We start from the raw sequence: 17,334 nt of genomic DNA, 5'->3' as shown, positions 1-17,334 counted from the left end.
ATAGTACCATTTCTTTTTCTGCTTCAAAGCACCCTCCCAAATATCATAATGGCTGTTCTTTACCAAAGCCCATTTCACACAAGTTCTTTCCCTACTAAGTTGTTCTTTTGTATGTGAAAGGAGGAGTAGATCATCAAAGCCTGGAGAAAAGGAGGCTGAGGAGAGACCTTATCGCTCTCTTCAACTACCTGAAAGGAGGTTGTAGAGAGGTGGGGGTCGGTCTCTTCTCCCAAGTAACAAGTGATAGGACGAGAGGAAATGGCCTCAAGTTGCGCCAGGGGAGGTTTAGACTGGATATTAGGAAATTTTTCTTCACCGAGAGGGTTATCAAGCATTGGAACAGACTGCCCAGGGAAGTGGTTGAGTCGCCATCCCTGGAGGTATTTAAAGGACGTTTGGATGAGGTGCTTAGGGACATGGTGTAGTGGTGGTTTTGGCAGTGTTAGGTTTATGGTTGGACTCGATGATCTTAAAGGTCTTTTCCAACCTATACGATTCTGTGATTCTGTGATTCTGTGAAAGGGTGTTCACACCTATCACAGCCCCTGCAGGGCTCTGTTCTGATCAGTCCTTGTGGTTCAGGTTTTCCACAAGTTTAATTGATTCTTAATGGATCACTTTATAATGCTTTGCCCTTTCATTTTCTACTATTGCCACTCAGCAAATTGCTAGTACAAAATAGTAGAGTACTGCCACTCAGTATCAGCACTCTCTCGAATTGATTATTGAATTAAACTAGCCTTTTGAAAAATGTTATTGATTCAGTCTGCATCACACAGAAGCCAGAAGTTAATGTAACTTTCATTAGTAAGTCTCCTAAATAGTTGCACAGGAAAGAGAAAAGATTAAAGAGGAGCTGCTCAGTAAATATGGCTACTCTTAAACATTGTCTAGTGGGGAAGATGCTCCAAGCTTCCATGAGTAAAGCATCGTCCAAGGTCAGAGGTACAGTTGCAGAACTGAACTGATGCAGCTGTGAGGTTCAGCTGTTCCTCATGTGAGCTGTTTCTACACAGTGCATGAGCCATAGGAAACATCTAACAACTAAGGAAGTGGATGCTCTTGACTGCTTTTTGTTTGAGGGTTTTATATCTAGTTTGACCAGAATTGATGATTTTGTGGAATTCATAATTTGTATCAACTTTGTCCTTTTCTTTTTCCTTCTTTAAAGCCTTTCCACTAGGTTTTCTTGGGCTGCAGGGATAAAAAAGGGCAGTATTTAATATTGATATTTGAAGTTTTACCTGGCTTGGCTGTAACTAGCTATATAAATCACAGAGATTCCTTTCTGTTCCCACATTGTTTTAGCACTACTGTTGTAATAAAAAACCAAAAATCTTTATAATCAGGCCTAAGGAAATCTTTGGTTATTTAAATAACTGAGAAAAGTTTATATTTTTAGGGAAAAAAATGAACTCCATTTTTTCACTTTTTTTCCATCTTGACTTTTTTTCACCACACAGATTAGAAATTAGAAAAAAAATGTAGTATTTGGAAGAAATACTGGCTGACTACATAATTCATAGCTCCAATTTTGTTGTTACTTTAGTGCAGGGAATGGCCTTGATATCACGTCAAATACCTAGCAGCCCTTCTCCTCTCTGAGACTGTGAACCTATAATTTCCACTGATGATACTCCAGGGTATAAGCTTACCATTGATTTTCTGTGAAGATACGTACAAATAAAACTTGACCACTCAAATGTTTGAAGGGAAGTGAAGACAAGACACAAAAATACAGGTGGAGGGAGTGGATTTTTCCATACAGCTATACAGGATACACTGCTAGTTTATTGTGAATCCAGATCCTGGAGGCAATTTGTTGTATGTGACTCTTGGTCTGGGTTTTTAATGATCAATTTACATTTCTAGCCTTCATTGGTGCAGAGGAAAGCCAGAAAGTGTGGAGGGAGTGCACCCTAATGGCTCAGAAATCAGAAAACAAATAAAAGAACGTAAGGTTTTCTTAAAGCCATTCGCTAGATTTCCCTGACTCGTGTTTTTTTTAACGTTTGGGAGTGACTGTAATGTCAGCTCATCAAACTGTTTTGCTCCTAACAATGCGTAAGTCAGAATTTTAGGAGACTGTAATGAAATGAACTATATCCAAAAAATCCAGACAGTTGTGCAACTGCAAACCAGTGACCTGTTTGAATCTGTCTTATCTTAAATATATCATTTGGAATGTCGACTCTCTGAGGTATTCTCCATCCTTTAATAGTTTCATTGACAGTCATCCTTCTGCCCGTTTATGAGCACAAGGAAAAATAGGAATTAGTGAATCACTGGCACATGATTTTTACATGGGGAAAAAAAACAAGTTGTTGCCCAGTGCACTCTTTTTTTTTCCCTTAAAGAAAAAAACATTGGGAAATGTGAACATGTGGGTGCTGCCCACAAAAATGCAGTGAATTATCCCTCATTCTCCACTGTTTTCTGTCTGAACACTTTAAAAGGTAATAAAAAGCTCTACCACTTAAATCTTGCAGTGTATCACATTATACATTTTAGTAATAAAATCTAAGTACACTTAAATATATACACATCTCTTTAACTAATACATTTTATTGTTACACTTAGCTTTGCAGCTGTTAACTGCTTTAAGTAGGAGCTTTTCATGTTATTTCTGGCATCTGTGGCTTTTTTCCATCAAATGTTACTTCTCTAAGCCACTTTATTAACATCAAAGGCAGGTGAATTATTTAAGGATTAGAATGAAACACCCTGTAGTAACAATTGTTAATTGACTTCAGATTAGTGCTTTGGCACTACTTAATGTAGCTGCTGTAATATAACTTGACAGTGGATGCTAGCTGGTAATAATACTATGGACCTGTAAACCTACGATGGTCAAAACCAGATCCTCCATGCAATTGAAAAGTCTCACATGATATCTTGCTCTTTTCCTGAAATGAAGAGAACAGGATGGAAGATAGATAATTTTTAGTGGAATAGAATCACAAGTCAGTGATTCATTAAATCCGGTTCTATCTTGTGGTCATAAATGGATAGAGAGATGATTCTCTGTGAAATGGTGAGTATCTCCATAAGTTTCCTTTTCAAGTGATAATTCAAGTTAATATAAAGTCCAACAGGTTCCCATTTGTCAAAATTTCTGAGGAACAGTCCATTCCAGTGTGAAAAATGTCAATATTTGCAACTGAAACAGAACACTTTTTTCAAGTGGCAGTATCACAAGTTGGGCATCTTCAACATTTCACAATCTCAACCTGCACCAGCATGTAGTTTTATGTTTGTCCTTCGAAAACACTGAAATTTTCATCAAAAGTGACATTTTGGCAACATGTTTTAGAACTTCAAATTTTTTCAGGAAATCTTTTCCCTTGAGTAATTTGACTGCTGCATTTTCAAATCTGGCCATGACACAATTAAACCAGCCTCACAAAAGATGCTGATATCTAAATCAGGCTGGTGGCAGTAGTAGCTATGGAGGGTTGCAACTGGCATGCCGCTTTAGCTGAAGCCAGTTGTGTGGTCTTCTTGTATTGCTTTCCGGTAAATTCATCCCATGGCTTGAACCAGTACAAAAACTCTGTCACCTAAATCCCACTTTACTTCAGTGAGATATGTATCAGCATATGCCTCTGCTGAGGGCTCTCTGGAGTGTTTAATGAGGACATTATTAGAGCTGCCTTCTGTGTCAGAGGACTGCAAGGTGGAGTTTTTGAGGCTAGATGACCAGTCACTTGTTGCAACCCTGCGGGAAGCTTGAGCTCATAACTGTAAAATGTGCTAGCTGGCTTTGTAGCATGATTTACCAGGTAAGGCTGTGCAAAACCCACCAACTGCAATTTGCATAGGTTTTGGAAAATGGAGCTGGCGTGCTCACTTTGCAGTGCTTTGGGACATCCCCTCCTCTATTTGTACTTTGAGTTTCAGTATTGTGTGAACCTGAAAACTCAAAGTGAAACAGGCCACAGGCATCCAGACGTCATCGCTCTGTTGCGAGCAATGAATAGGTTACTGCTGGTACAGACTGAAGTGTCTCTGATCCCAGCCAGAGGCTCTGCAGGCCATTGCCAGCCTCTGTGAAGAGGAGGCTTTGGCCAGGGATAGTGCTATAGGTCAGCTGCCTTCCCTCTGCACCGTGTACTCACATGTACACCCCGTGTCTTTTGCAGCATTCCCACGTGTATACGTCTGACTTGTTTAAAGAAGGGAGCTGTGTGAAGGAAGAGAATAGATAGACTGGGTGAAAAAAAGGTTTGCTAGAGCCTTTTTTCAAGACATTACAAATATCCAGGATTTTTTGTCCAGAGATAAAACCAAGGTAGATTTACCAGCTCTGAAGTATTTTTATAACTCAGCTAAACACAGAGACACTTTTCATTTTGTGGAAAACTCATTTTTGGTTCATATCAAAAAGCCTGAATTGCTTTAAACTGAACTTAAGGGAATCTACAACTTCAGCAGGTTTAAAAAGCAATGAGATGACTTTATACTTAAACTGGTTTTGAATCAGGAATTTCTGCTAAAGATATAAAGATGTGTATAAGACAGACACAGGCATTGACGAAGGTAGTTTTCTTCATAAAAATCTAGTGACTATTAAGTGAATAAGAGAAAAACTCACTTTAAATTAAATTAAATTTCACTACATTTTGTTTAAAGATTTCCCTATTTTCTAGCAAAACAGCAGAGCAGCTATTCTGATTTTCAGTTTTGTAACAAATACTTGAGAACTGCTAACAAATGAAAGGCAATGAATGAAAATGTATGTTTTGATGAAAAATTAAATAGAAATCATGTCATAGAAATCCACAAAATTCTGATGTTTTCACCCAGCACTAATTTATTACTCTAAATAAAGAATCCCAATTTACAGATAATGCTGAAACAAGTCAGTAAGACAAATTATTAAAATTCCTCTACTGCTGCTTCACATTTTCCCTACTCCAGTTCCTCAACAATTGTCATCACTGTTTTTTACTTATTGTCTGTCTTATCTGTTAAAAAAAGGCAGAGAAGGAAAAGGAAGTTTCACTAGTAGAGAAGAATACCAACTTTTCTCAGCCCGTTAAACCAGGATATTCTATAAGTGCAAAGCAAGCCAACTTATAACTAAATGTCATTTAGCTAGAGTAACTATTTTTATTAGAGAGAACCCCACCCCCCAGTTTTAAGAATCAAATACCAAATTTCTAGTAAATAGATGTGTGTAGTTGCTCTGAATTTTAGTTCTGTAGAGATCAAATGTGGAGTTTAGCTCTTGGACTGAGTATTCCCCATATCTGTAGATATGAGTATGTGAGACTTGCCTTTCGAATCCAGACAGAATAGTTCATCTTGCTGAATCATTTAAATCAGCTAAGGAAATCTGACCCGTTAACCCTCACCTGCAAGATACAACAATTCTGCCTTCTCAAACACTTTTCAGAAGTTACCACATTTACTGCTATGTGGTCAGTGGAAACAAGTCCAAATTCTTTTGATCCCCAGCACCTTATCTGAAGAAAATGACATTTCCTGCTTGCATTTCACTCAGTTATTAGTGACTAACTAAACACGTCTCTGGTTCTTTAGCTGATTGCAGAACTTTGGGGTCCTGTAAGCAACTCGTGCTGTATTTGTTTTTCCAGCATTGCGCTCAACTAAATCTTTCACGGGGCAATCACATCTCAGGTCTGATTTCAGGTCAAATAAGTACACTGTTGACCACAAGAGGCATCCAGACTGCACCCTGGAAACAGAGCGAGGGGGACCTTGTGGACACGCGCACCCGTACACACTTGTGCACACACACACAACGGTATCAGCAAACACATGGAGTACTAACAGAGCCCCACTGGGAGCTTTGATTTCTTTTCAAATTGCCAGGAAGTCAAGAGGAGAAACAGCCTGTAATTTTCAACCAACCAGGCAAGAAGGAAGAGAGAGTGGGTGGAGGGGTGGGAAATTTTGTGTGCGATGGAGTCAGACTCACAAGACAGTCCAAGAATCAGGGTAGTCATGGGGAGATCTCACTTTGACATTAATAGGTAAATCTGGTTCAGAATGATCAGCTGAGTTTGCCATCACCACGACTGGTGGATATCAATGTCACAGCACAACGCAAATCCCAGCCTGTGGTGCTATAAAAAGGAAGACAAGAGTGTAGTTTGGAGGGGAAAACTTCACATGCCTGTGCTCATATGACCACAACCATTTCACATGTTATGGGATTACAACCTTCTCAGCCCCTGTTAATGAGAGGACTAAAACCTGGCAGATTTGTGTGTGATAGACCCTGTCCATCTCCTGACCTTTCTGCCTGATTGCACAGGCCAACTGGTTTTGAACACGCAGAGAGAATCTTTGCCATGTGATTGCTACTCAGACACTGTCTCTGTAATTTAGATTATGAAAGGCTTGTGGTGACTTTCAGGTTTTGTCATCAATAGCATGTTTTCAGCGTGGGTGGTGTAGCTGTGCCAAGCCCAGTACATCATGATGAGAGCGTGAACTATTTCAGGTACTCTGCTATAACAACTTTGCTGTGCTTAATTAAGTCACAGATTAATCCAGTAGGAAGAACAATCTGGAGTGTATCTATCTCTACTGCCATATCTGAAGTCTATCAAAATGGTAAGTCATCAGGTGCAGAAGTCCCACACACGGAGGCCTGACCTGATGGGGAAAAGGAGGAGTTAAGGTACCCCTGGCACTCCTGCCACAAGGGGCATGCTCCTCTCAGAGTCTCATGGAAGAGCTAGGTGCATAAAATGCCCTGCTTGATCTGGTTGTTTGCTGGCAGCTGGTGTTACTATTCACACATAGCAAATATACAACCTCCCCCTGCCTTCTGCTCTGAGGTACAGGTTTGTTGGGATATTAAAATCCTCCTGAACCTTTATTTCACCCATTGACCTAAACAATGACTTGCATTGGTCCTCTCTGCAGATTTACAAAGGACCCTTCTCCAGCCCACCCTTCATCTCATCACCCTGCCTCTACCAGGCTTTACAGTAGCTTTCCGGGCTGCTCCACCTGATGGTCTTTGGGCATTTGGATGAGTGTGCAGAGATGCTCTTGGTTCGCATATATCACTGAAATCTTGGCTGTTTTTCCTATTCTCTTTTCTTCTTCGCCTATTTTCCAGTGCTTACTTTGATTTATAATGACAGAAAGTACTCTAGTGGTTGGACAGTGAAGACCGGTCAGATCAGACAGAAGAACTGTGCATCGTTAATTTAAGTGGAGGGTATAAATTCAATGCTATCATAATAAACCTGAGCTTGAAGATCACTCTGTTTCCTCTGGAGAGGTAACATATCACAGGACAGAACTGCTAAGCCCCGCTCCCCACTTTGAATGGCTATCGACTGTGGTGTATCAAAGTAGGAAAGAGTGGATGACTCAGTTTCCTGCAAGTACAAACTTAATGATACTACACAGTGCAGCCCAGAGAAATGGGAGGTGGTGAAATGCTCCATGCTTGACCCTAATGGGCAGTGTTCAGGATGTTGGTCAATGCTCTTCAAACAAAAACAAGCTCCAGTTTGTTCTATAAAATGAGGAATGCAGCACAGAAAACTGGGTCTGTGCCACAGAAAGCCCAGTGATAGCAGTGACTAAGAATTTTATACTGTGTTGAGTAATACCGCTCTGCAAGGCGATGCAGGAGAAGGAACGATTTAGCACAGTGCATACTCAGATTTATAGAAAATCAGCTTCATGGAAACTGCCAGCAGAGCGGTACTGACGGGTTTGCATTATGTGAGCACAGCAGCAAAGCAAAACAATGCTGGGAAACAGATTGGTTTTGTTCTCAGCTACTATGCACAGATGAAACTTTTATTAATACATGTCGGCTTGCTCTGGAAGCAGCTTGAAAACTACTTCCTAAAATTCTGATGACCTAGGACCTGCTCCCTCTCCCATGGCAAATATTTGTAAGTCAGTGTACAGTGAATTGGTACACCAAAGCTTTTGGGGCTTAGAAAGTGCAGGAATAGGCTGCCCACACGCAAACTAAAGACAGAGTTGCTATGCTCTTTCTTTCCAGTGAAGCTGCATGCACGGAGTGGAGAAATGTGTAATCACTACCAGTTACTTGGCAGTTACTCCTGTAAGTTAAAAAGATAACTGCCGTGTTGGGCCTTGCGGTCCTTGCAGCTCATGTATACAGCTCTCATCGAAGTCATGTAGATTTGACTGGAAGGAGCGAGGGAAGCGTAGGATCACCCTTACACTTTCTCAGAGGTAGAGAAGGGAGAAGAAACCATGCTTTTACCTTTGCAAATTGAAAATCTCCCTCCCCCAGCTGACAGCTGTGCTGTGTTTCTAGGTGCAGCTGTGCCACAAGCTTGTTTTTTCACCTATGGGCTTTTTCTGAAAAGCAGCAGATTGGTGAGGAATCTGTTCTGAGAAACTCCAGCTAAGAAGACATTACATACTAAGATCACATAGACTTGAAACAGATTTTTTTTGTTGTTTTAGGCCAGACTTTCACTCTGGCCATTTCAATAATGGAATGTGCTTTTACATAGAAAGCAAGGAAAAATTGGTGGGGAAAGGTAATATCTTTTAATACACAAGCTGGAGAAAACCGGACAAACTTCAAGGCAGACCAGTTCTTCCTTAGATACAAACAAGCACATTCATAAAACTGGTTTATCATATGGCTGGCTGCATTTGTGTCTCCTTTGTTTCATTTTTCCACAAGCACTTTCTGTTCATCTGAATGCCTTTTATGATCTTTTTAGACGCACATGAACTACCACATTTTGCGCCATTCTCAGTTCTACATTTTAAAGGAAATTACTCCAGAACTCACCTCAGGAAAAGAAAAAGACAAGGCAAACAAAACCACTATTGATTTCTAGTTCCTCCATTAAGAAAAGAAAGAGCGCAGTATTACAAATGTTGTTTTATCACATATACATGTATACTTACACTACACATTGTGGCTCCTAAGTTACTTGCAAAATCTACTGCAGATTATGCCTTTAAAATTCAGAAAGATAGTGTGTTTGGAAAATAATTCCAGATAACTTACGTCTATTTTGTAAAACATTTAAATACAATATATGTACAAATATGACAGTATATACTGTAGGAAAATACTGATACTACCTACCTTGCTGTAAAATGAATTATGGCTCAGTATTTTCAGATGGTAGCATACAGTCTTACAGATTTCCAACAGCACTGTTGTTATTCAGTTCCACCATGATAATATCATGTGGCTCCAGTTAATATGAGAGCCTGTAATTAAAAATTACAATGGTAAATGCTATAACTACACAGTAAGAGACTTGTCCTGAAAATCCTAAACAGCTGGCAGGAGTGCATTTAATACAATTTACGCTAATAATTGTTGAAGAACTTGCATGCATAGGCTGGAGCTGTGGTCAAACCTCACTTTCAGGTCTGGAGCTTAACTGTCTGTATCTGCGTGACAGCAAACAATCTGTATTTCTGTCTGCACTTTACATCTTATCATACTCTAAGACCATACATGTAGCAGATGTTATTTTCGGTGCTAAAACGCATTTTGGACTTACTTGGCACGCAGACTGAAAATGCCCATGGCTGCATTTTATGGTGCTTTTTTTGACAGATAACATAAGGTTTATTGTAAGTTCTGTCAGTGCAATCTGACAGGAGGGTCCTACTGAATTTTTGTGTGAATCTGTGACTGAAAAATTACCATCTGACAGCTGAATTTTCTACTGACTTCCGGCTCCTATCAATTTCGAATACACACTTGCAGAAATACATCCTGAACATACGTGTGAAAATGTGTGAAAATCATCGATTAAATACTAATTTTGTTTTCACTTCTGCTGCTATTCACAGCAGTCTGCGGGATCTTAAATTTGTAGATGTGTGGAATAATAGAAGGCTTTTAAATTAATCAAAAAAATCTTCTTTGCACTGGCTGAGTACAGCAAACAATTTTATTTAGTTTATTTCACGATGTACTTATTTTTGCTGGTTCATTTTCTGTAACCTATAGACCTTCCTGATCTGATACCTCATATATTCACATGAATACAAATGCCAGTAAAATTGAGAGACCAGAAATGAGCAGTAGGGTGAATGGAAAAAGAGAGGGGAAGCTGGTAGACATTATTTATGTGAATTATACTGTTTGTGCAGTGTATCTATATCTAGATATATACCATCAACTATGCTAATCAGACTGACTATGTCCTGACATGGGCTAACCTTTTATCTTCTGAAGCTTCTGGAGACACCTTGGCCTTCAGCATGTTAAAAGGACCCTGGATGAATGAAGCTTTATTTTCAATCACAAGTAATTTTTCAGAGTTAGCATATTGCAATTTATGTTCTTGAAAGGAACCAGATTAACAAGCAAGGAGACCTCGACCCACTGTAAACTGCACTGGTTCTTCAGTTCGCACGGCTTGAAGGGACCAGCACGCAGCATGAAAGAATAGTTCAGTCCCTTTTCCCATCAAACCCTTGACCTCTCTGTGAGACTGCCAACATGGATACCAGTTATGGAAGTAATTTAGTGCGCAAACAAGTATTTACCAGGAATTAAACTGAGACCACCAAACACATTTCACAGTGGAGACCAAACAGTCATTAGGCTGAGGCAATTTTAGGTCACTACCAACTTGGGTCTGATTCAAGAAAGCAACCTCAAGATAAAAGTCTCTACATCCCATCATCCAAGTCCCTGAGGCATTCAGTCCCTGAGTTCCTTTTCTGTGATAAACATAATTCCTGCACAAGATAAGAAGTTTCACCGTACATTCAGTAATCCAGGAAAAGATTAGAAACAGAAAGGAAAAAAAAAAAGGCACTTGAAACATTTTGCAGAGGCAGAGAAAGTGCAGTGTTTGTGTGAAGAAGCCCCAGCACTCCTCCCTAACGCAAGAGCAGTTAATTACCCTAGGGAGGGAGCAGAGATCTGTCCTCCAGGAGCTCACTGCTGACATGAGGCACTTTGTTACTCCACAATGCTCCCTTAATAACATTCCTACAATTGAGTTATCTTAATTCTCTTTATGTATTTGTTCACTTTAAATACTTCACTTCTGCTTTGTTTCCGTCTTCATTTCTTTGTTCCTTCTGTGAATCCAAAAGTAAGGGTGAATTGCCTCCTCACAGAGAGTTCAACCTCCATGATAATGGGCGAGTGCTTTTAAGAGCACACTTTTTGCCACGTACATGCAGCTGTTAGAAGGAGCAGCGACAAAGAGTACAATCCTGCCTGCAAGCAACGCATACTCTGTTGGTAGTAGAGAAGGGCCGAGTATATTTGCTATCTATTTGCATAGCGTGTTTCAGCTCTTGCAGGGAGCTGGTTTCTTTTCCTCACCTTTTTGCACTCACAAATGAAAACTCTTCCACCCCTCCCTGCCCTGAATAGCTGCTTCCTAGACAAGGAGGCAGTGGCCGGGCAACATTACAACCCCCGGCTCCAAGAATGGGACACAGAGTAAATGTATTTCTGACTAGGAATACAGTGGTGCACTCGTATGCACTGTTCAGTACTAGAGTGCAGCCCATCCTATGGATGTAATTAAATGTGTCAGCAGTCAGAAATATTAAAAAGATTACTTACCTGATTTTGTGCTTGTAGATGAGCACACTCCAACATTTCCTTTTACCTGTCCTCTCATCACTGCTGGAGAAAGTCTCTTCATTGGCACTGGTGCTACCCTGCAATGGATAGAAAAGACACTCTCAGTCAAATCTACCTACCTACCTACTTTACCACTGAGGCCAGAATTGTCAGGGACTATCCCTCATGGCATGGCTCATTCCTTTATGCACAGTTATTACTGGTAATAAGCTGGCTCATCTCTAGATGAGACTTTAAAGCAAGAGAAGTTTCCTAGTTAGTTTAACCCAAGTATAGAGCAGTGAGTATGATAAAGAGGTTTAGTTATTATGTGTGATAATAGTCAAACCCAGCTCTTCAGTAGTGGTTTTTTGTTCAGTAAAAGCTAATGTTTATAAAGGAAATGCATACATTAGGTGATTTAGAGAGATGGGACAGAACCCTGAATCTGAACGCAGATATGGTCATTATAAAATAGCAAGAACTAAGGGTTTGGATGATTAGTATTCTTTAATGTGGGGTTCAAAATCTAGAGTCCATTAAGTTGTCCTCATTAGTAGAGGTAAGTTGGAAGCCTGATTAGTATGTAAATCCAAAACTGGACTTGGAATCCAAAGTTCGAAGTCAGGCCCATCTTTTGCTGTTGCACTGGGATAATACAGATAATTTGATTAGGTAATATTCTGTGTTATTTAATCCAGAAGAAGGTACTCAGTGACTAATGACTGTAAGTAAGTGACTCGTTAGTTCACAGTAAGAGGTCTTTATTCAGCTCCTCTTCTGGCATCAGACATATTATATCACCAACTAGAGAAATGTCCAACATGTGTAAGACTAATGAGGAAACAAATAAGTCATACATGAAGCTAGTTGTGGCCACAACAGTGGGGAGAAGTAGCTGGCTGTCCCTCACTAGAATGAGGTCAGACTGGGGAAAAAAAAAGAGGCTAAGTGGACTCACAGAGAACAGCACTATAATCTCAGTATCATATTTTGTGATGTTGCAACAGATGATGATCATGGTGATATGACATGTTTTTTCTGAAAGAAACCAAGCTCTGGCGTGCTCATGTTCTGCCAGAGCTATTCTGTTCACAGTAGTTACCTCTAACTTTTTTTTCAGAATGAAGTCATAAAATAGACCATCTTGCATAAAACAATTTAGAAACTCTCTTCCTTCCTAGAAAATGCCTCTTGCCATTCTTGTAACTTGAATAAGTCACTGAAAGTATTTTTTTAAACAGCGCTTCCTTCCATTTGCTTGCTCATTTGTGGTTGAAGTATATTTATTCACTTCATAGGTCTCATCCTGCCAAGGAGCAAACATGCAACACAGGCCTCTAAAATAAATGACAGAGCTACAAAAGGCAATTTCTGTTATCCCCATTGTAAATCTGGAGGGAGGCCCAGATCCACAAGTTGTTTCGGCTCTGGGGCCCTTGTTAGATGACTTCAATGGACAGCAAGGCACCTGAACTGGAGTGAGGCCCCTAAACCTCTCTTTGGATCTTACCTCTACTAATGAATACAGACTCACACTAATATAAATAAGAATAGTAAGGCATTCAAAACCTTGATACAGTGGGCTACAAGATATTTCACTGCTGTCAGTATTTTCAGCGTCACAGTTAAGCCTATTCGGTAGAACAGAGGGACAAGTAACCAGAAAGAATGAGCATGGTCTCTGTGCATAGCCACAAGGCCAGGGATTTAGCTTTCTGGGGACAAGGAATGGTTTTCTATGGCAAGCAAATATTCTTCACACACAAGAGCTTGAAACTTTTAGTTGGCAAAAATATTTAATGGAAAATTTCTCACTTGCTAGAACCTACCTTTGATGATGTGGAGTTGCAAAAGTTAGAACAGCTCCATTTTCAGAGATTAGTATCCCAGTTGTTGGAGTAGCAAAAGGTTTCACAAGCAGCTTTGGGGCATGAACTGCCTGTGGCAACAGGAACATGTCCCATCACTTGCCTTGCCTTTCTCTAAGGATTTTGGGTGGAAGTGCTGAAGGTGATGCCACCTGGCCCATCCAAGTGTTTCCCTCCTCCTATGACTGTTGGACATACGCTGCAGAAAAGCTAAACCTTATGAACATGCACAACAGGTTCTGCCTCTGGGGAACAGCCAGTGCCAAGCAATGGCTTGGCCTGAACACACCTGTGGTGACAGAGTTTGTCTGGAGGAGTGTTTCAGTGCCTCACACCTCCCCAGACATAACATCCTCTGCCCTTTCCATCTGGCGGCATCACGCTTTGATGAACAAAGAGCAGACATATCTCTGCAGCAGGTGGACCCGAGATTACACAAGAAAGAGTGTGACAAGACATTTCCACCTCGCGCTTCTGTGGAAATCTTGTTTGCTATGGTCAGTTTTGCCATGTGAACCCTTGCCTTTCACGGGGTGAAGAAGTGCAAGGCCCAGCGTCCGAGCAGGGGCCATCACTGAAAGACCATTGCAAGACAACTGAAAAAGACCAGCCCTTAAAAATTACAGAGCCTTTTCTTCAGCGACACAGGCAGTAGTCTATTTGTTTTAGGCTGTGTTTCACTGGCTTTCCCGTTGGCAGGTTTCCTTGTCCTTCCAACACTGTCTGCCGCACCAACAGGCAGAGCCGCCATGGGCTTGGAAGAGGTGGTTAGCATAGGAGGAACACAGGCCCGAGGAGAGACAAGAGCAACATCTGCGCCCTTTGATAAACGCCTGGGATGAAAAGGGAAGGCTGTGCTTTGTGTGCTTGCCCAGGCACGCTGCCAAGTGTATGTAGTTCAGCCCTCTGACTAAGAGAAAGTTGAATGTATCAGTAGGCCCGGTCATGGAAATGTGACCCTTCTAGAGTCACTTTTGCAAGAATGAGAAAACTTATGGAAACGTGGGTAGGAATTTCTTGCTGAGGTGGCGTAATAGTGCCAGGGTGATGAGGAGCCCGCGAGGAATGCTGTCCTTGCCCGGGAAGGAACAGTCTGTACTCCGATTATGACAATAGCAGAAAGACCAATATTGAGCATCTAGCTGAGGTTTCAGAAGTTACAGCCCCATCACATGCACCCAACTGGATCCAAAATCCCAAACCCCAGCCCTCTCCACCAACACAGAACTTGGCAAAGAGTGACAGGAATGCCCGTGCCAGGAACGCCCATTAGACAGGTACAAGGGCCCGATGTGCTTTTGCCTGGTCCCCTTGCTTTCATCTTTTTCTCCTTTTTTTCTAACAACCGCTTCCAGCATGGGTAATGCCAGCTCTCTGCATACTCTCACATCTTCTCTTTCCCTCTTCAGATCATTATAGTAACCCAGTTCTTGCTCTCATGTATTAGAGCTCCTTTTACAAGCTGCTCCCCAAGCTGAGCTATTTTAATGGGCCGGGACAGGTACAGTCCCTCATAATTACACACCACTTCCCCACTCTGAGTGGTAGCCAAGCCTCTGTGCTGTGCGGCTTATCACAGCGAGATTAAAAATAGTTTTATAATGATATGCAAAGCGCTGCTAAATCCCATTCTTCCCACATTAAAGGCAGATGCTCAGACAGACTGAATCAGATTGAGTGAATTTATTGAGTTAATTTAGATGTATAAAAGCTTCACTAGGACAGACTTAAGTCTGTGTTTAAATAGGACTGGCAGTATTTTCAGACTTAAGAAAATACTGTTTCAGTGTAGACCGAACCTTCTTGTTTGGGGTTACAGTGGCCTCAAGGTCCAGCCCTGATACCAGTGAAATGAGTGGAAACCTGGATGGATAAGGAAGAGTTCAGACCCAATTTAAGGCATCTCTTCCAATCTGAATAGTATACGTGTAAAGAACCACAACTCGTTATAGTAACAGGAGTTACTATAAATATCCCCCCCCAATCTAATAAATTAAGGCTTTAAAAGGGTTAAAAGTCATAGAAAAGAAAATGTTCCGACTATTCACGAGGTTTTAGGTAAGCCTTGTTTTCCCCCCTTTCACTGCTGCTCTCTGAAGTCTAAATCAAGAGACTCTCAAAGTCAGGAAGCCAGACAGACTTCCAAAATATGTGGTGACGCTAAGGGGCCTGTGAACCGGAAACAGACATTTACGGTCTTCTTTCCCAACCCAATTGGCTCCAAGTATCTGTAGCTGATGTTCTGGGATTTTGGGTTGTGGCCAGAAGACCTAACCTGAGAGATTGGGAGCGCACGGATCATGGAGGTCATGAGTCGCTTCATCTCCACCCACTTCTCTTTGCAGGGAGAGTTTACAACACTGGCACTTTCACAACAGGAGAGAGGAAAAAAAAAAAAGAGGATGTTTTTAATCCATTAGACTGCTGCTGATTCAGTAATAATAAACATGAGTCTGTTTCCTTGATTATTCTGTACACAGCAAACATTTGTGTAATGTGTCAGTTAAGTACGTGCGCTGCAAGGATCTCTCATTGAAGTGTGTCTGCGTCAATAACAAATATATGAAAATGTGCCTTTGTGTGCGTTTTTGCGTGCCTGCATGAGCAAGAAAGAGAGCAAGAACTCAATTCCCAAGATCCTTAGTCATCCTCTGATCTTTATTTCTGAGGATGATCAAAGTACCAGCTTTTGAGAAGATGATTTCTCTCTGCTAGGCTAAAGATATTAAGTTCCGAAGATAGCACGCTTCCCAACAGCCTGCTAGGAATGAACGCTGTAAAAGTTTGGGATGTTTGCAGGCAGCGAGAGGGGAGTTTGTTGCTGCTGTTGCTGCTGCTTTTGCTGTGCCTCTTGCTGTGTTACAGACATCTTGACTGGCCTCACTGATTTAATGATGAGTGTTTGTTGGCCTGCAAAATGCAAACACATTGTAAGACTGTTTGTACGCTAGCTAAACTTTTGCAGACAGTTTACATGCTAGAATGCATTCTTTGCACACATTGATCTGTATTCCCAAAGTGTATCTTCCTCTCTCAATGCAGACTTTCTTTTGCTCTTATTTCACCTTAATGTTGCAAAACACATTCATGTTGCCTAACTTCTGATCATATGAGTAGCGTAAGGTCATTTACATGACAGCTAGACTACTTTACAGTTTGTTGAAAAACTGCAACTACATTCAGAAACAAAATGGAGAGGACAATTGTACAGAAAGGTCAATGTTTCATTTTGAAACAGTTCTTACGTTTCAGTATTAACCTCATGTTTTTTTGGAAAGAGCTAAATAAGGCCAACACTAAATGCTTTATTTCAGATAAAACATTTCAGATCAAAGAAAACTGAAATATTGTATGTTTTCCATTTTCCTTCCCCTCTCCCAAACTCCCATCCCTCATTTTTTCCAGCTCAGTCATGGCCTGAAACATTTATCATTTACACAACTGTATCTCATAGACTTACAGAAGCAGCAGCACTTAGGGATGTTGCTGAATCATGACTTATATTTATCATTAGTACTAAAGTGACAATACATAGGAGAACATAAAATATGAAAGTTTACAGTTTACACTGAAAGACACGTGGTAGCTGATATTGTACCATTACAGTGTATTGATATGAAATTGGGAGTGACCAGATACAAAAAGAAAGACAAGGGAAAAACAACCGCTAATTTTTCTTGCTACTTTTCTTCAGAATTTTTTTTACCTCCTCTATTTTTAATAAAATCTGATCCACACTTAGAGTGATGATCTGTGTCTCATATCTCAGTCTCAGGCTAGACCAGAGCTCCACGACTGGACTACTTCTAGCTGAAGGCTTTTAACATCAGATCTGACTGTGCCATTGTTCAATCCATTACCACTCTGCAACTTGCCTCAGTTCTCTGAGTCAGGTAAAGTAGGCATGTAGATCTGAATCTG

The sequence above is a fragment of the Mycteria americana genome, chromosome 3 (assembly GCF_035582795.1).
Source record: "Mycteria americana isolate JAX WOST 10 ecotype Jacksonville Zoo and Gardens chromosome 3, USCA_MyAme_1.0, whole genome shotgun sequence".
Lineage (NCBI taxonomy): Eukaryota > Metazoa > Chordata > Aves > Ciconiiformes > Ciconiidae > Mycteria > Mycteria americana.
The sequence above is the reverse complement of the archived record's forward strand: the minus strand, read 5'-3'. Positions refer to the sequence as shown.